Genomic DNA, 3426 nt, shown 5'->3' on the forward strand with positions numbered 1-3426 from the left:
CAAACTCACACATGCATACACAAGCTTCCAGTGCTACCTGGAGCGGCAGTCTGGCCCTGGGTTGAGAGCCCCTGGGCTCATAGTCCCTGGAGTGTTTAAGAAACAGAAGCCCCAAAGGTTCAATGACAGGTCTAAGCTCCCCACCCATTCCTGATCTGATGACAGCTGATCCAGAGTTCTTTCCAGCTGCACTTGACATGATGGATGCTCATGCCAACACACCATGGGCTGCCACAGCACCACAAAGCCTCCAAGTAGACAGCCATCTGTCCCAATGCTGTAGAAAGACCGAGGTCCAGAAAGACCAAATAACCTCACTGTGATCAGAAAGTGAGCAAATATGAGGCGGGGGGCAGGTTCCAGGAAAACAAGTTTCCCCAGCTGTTCAGTGCAGCAGCCTCTGACAGGTGGGGCCTTAGTGTAGTGACCACCATTCCGAGGCCAACATAGAGGCAAGGGAGCTCGGTGAGCAAGAGCCAGTCCCCAGTGTGCAGGTTAGAGTGCGGGTGGCCCGGGAGCCCAGCCTTCATCTGGGGGCTCCAGCGGGCTCAGCAGGAGTATGGACAAGTCCATCACAGGCTCTCGACCCCTTCCCGGGGTCCCACAGTCTCCGCTGGGACATATGGCTGTCAGTGACAGCTCCTCCCCAGGACCCTGGAGGTGATCCTGAGCTGGGTCACTGGGGAAGGTGGCATCTGGATCCTTCCCCGAGCTCCAGGGACCCCAGGAAAAGCACGCCAGCAGTGCGGGGAGGCCTGGTCTCGCCCAGGGTCCCGCTGCTGGTCGCGCGGGCCGGCGGCTTGCAGCGCCCCGCAGGCGGCCCGGGGACGGCCAGGCTGGAGGCCGGGTGGCCGGGGCAGTAGGCGGCCGCCTGCACGGGGACCCGCCTGGCGGCCGAACACCGCGCGCGGCAGCGCCTCCAGGGGCCGCGAGCCGGGCGCCGCCGCGTCCTCCGCCGGCCTCGGCCCCCAGCGCCCCGACCAGCCCGCGCCCCCGGCGGCCGCGCACGTCCCGCAGCCTCTCCCGCAGGCGGCGCCGCGGCTCCCGGGCGGTCAGCGAGGACGCGCCGCACAGCAGGAGGACGAGCGGGAGCGGACGGCGCGCCCCCCTGCGCCCCCTGCGCCCCCTGCGCCCCCGGCTTGCCGCGGCTTGCTCGGGCGGGAACAGGGCCCGGCGACGTCCCGCAGCAGCGGCGGCTCTGCTCGCGCTCCCCAGCCCGCCCTCCAGCAGCACCTGCCCGCGGCCGCCCGCAGCGCCTGGACGGGCGGTTCGGCCGAGCGGCCGCGCCTCCAGCTCCCGGCTCCGCTGCCTGCTCGCCGCCTAGAGCAAGCATTTAATCACGAACTACCCAGGTTACTGAGAAGGGGACCGCATAGCAGCTGGTGGGGAAAGATATCACCCTGATCTGAAACACATATACCTTTTCAGAAATAGACGGTGATGAGATTACACCTTTATTCTGATTCTGCTAAATTAATTATGGCACTTTCCCATATACACATCTATGTATAAAACATATATATATATTACTTATATATTATATATACAAATTTATTTCAAGAGTTAAATATACTCATAATGCATTCAAAATAAGACATAAGTGTTTAATCTCAGACTATGTTGTAAAAATAAAGAAATTATTAAACTATGTTGACTTTTTCTAGAAATTACAGTTCGCTAAGACTCTTCCCTAGTATCATACGGCCATCATCATCTTAAGAGACTGGCAAATTAATTAATGCTCTTTGTTCTCTCCAAATAATATTCCTAAGTGGATAATTTTGATTTTTGTTTTGTTTTGTTTCCTTCTTGTTTTCTACTACCTTTATTCTGGCATGAACCACTCAGCAGAAAACTGGGAAACACAGAAATCAGACTCATGAGATTTGTGGAATCTAATAGAGTCTCACTTCAGGAGATCAGCATGTAAATCCTCAGTGCAGCAAAGAGGTGACAGGTCCCTAAAGGTTAATACGTACATGGTTTTCAATTTAAAAAATACCAGTCCCTCCTCCCCAATCTATAAGTATCTGGACGGCACCATAGTCTATGCATGGTGAAAAATAAAGTGAAAGTAAAAGAGCAAAACATACAGGGAGTGAACACAACTTGGATACTCATGGATAATTTTCTTTCTTAATTTCCTTGAGTATTTTACAAAATTGTAGTTGAAAGTTTCCCCTCTTATCTAATCCTCCAAATCACCCCCAGAAAAAACGGATCCTTGGATTTGAAACTAACCTGTAAGCATGGTGGTAGCTCTGTGAGGCAGGTCTGGACCACTGGGCTCAGTACATGCCATGGCTGACCTTCCTTGGGGAGCCACTCTGTAACATTTCCATGTCACTGGGAGTCAAAAGTATTTATTTTCTTCTCATTTTGTTCTTTGAACCTCAAATCTTTTTTTTTATTTTTGTTTATTTATAATAGTCACACACACACACACACACAGAGAGGCAGAGACACAGGCAGAGGGAGAAGTAGGCTCCATGCACTGGGAGCCCAACGTGGGATTCGATCCCGGGTCTCCGGGATTGCACCCTGGACCAAAGGCAGGCGCCAAATCGCTGCGCCACCCAGGGATCTCTGCTCCTCAAATCTTAAAACACCTGAGAAAATCTTGAAATATGTGAGTAAAGAAAAAAAAAATTAAATCATGGCTAAATATTCCCTAAGAGGAAGGATAAAACAGGTACAAATATGTGATTTTAGTGTAAAATTTAAACAAATATCCAACTGAATATCAAACACAATAAATTATGCCCTCTCGAAACACCAAAGTCTAAAATTACTCCCAATTGGAAATGATAGAATACTATTACTTGAATCATTGAAAATCAGAAAAAAATTCTAGGTAGTGTGTGGGTGAGAAAGCTGGCCAAAGGCTTGATATATTTAGCTTCTATAAAAACTTATGATGCCATGAACTACAGTTAAAAAAAAAGAACAGAAATACTGTGAAAAAGTGTTCAATTACTAGTCTTTTAAATACTGGGGTAGAGATACCTTTTCAATGTTAGGTAATTCTCTCTTACCTTATTGTTATTTTAAGTAATTACCTAAATAGTATAAAACTAAATTTAAGGAAAGAAGATTGATAATTTTCACCCTCTCTTCCCTCACCTCTCATGTTATTTTCACTTTGAATTTGAAGCTAAGTCCATAAATCAGTTTAACGTCTATATTTATGGCTGGCAATACACATGCCATTTGGGACAGCTCAGGGGGCTCAAGCCTCAGTGTTTAACTGTCACAGAGATTCATGAAGGAATGTTTCATCTTTGGTACAACTTAGGGATATAGGGATAAGGGGAGCCTCTACAGGAAGGGCTCCAAGCCAATCAATGTTGCACCAAGGTTATGATGCTAAAGATTAGAATCATAGTAGGAAAAGTTTAGAATTGAAAACTATGGGGGAAGTTAAAG

General features: G+C 48.7%; 1 pseudogene; it reads right to left on the reverse strand.

The window, feature by feature from the left end:
* Positions 1-526: 526 nt before the first annotated feature.
* On the reverse strand, positions 527-1320 carry LOC119879258 (annotated as a pseudogene).
* Positions 1321-3426: the final 2106 nt, after the last annotated feature.

Source organism: Canis lupus, unplaced genomic scaffold (genome assembly GCF_011100685.1).
Source record: "Canis lupus familiaris isolate Mischka breed German Shepherd unplaced genomic scaffold, alternate assembly UU_Cfam_GSD_1.0 chrUn_S503H665, whole genome shotgun sequence".
NCBI lineage: Eukaryota > Metazoa > Chordata > Mammalia > Carnivora > Canidae > Canis > Canis lupus.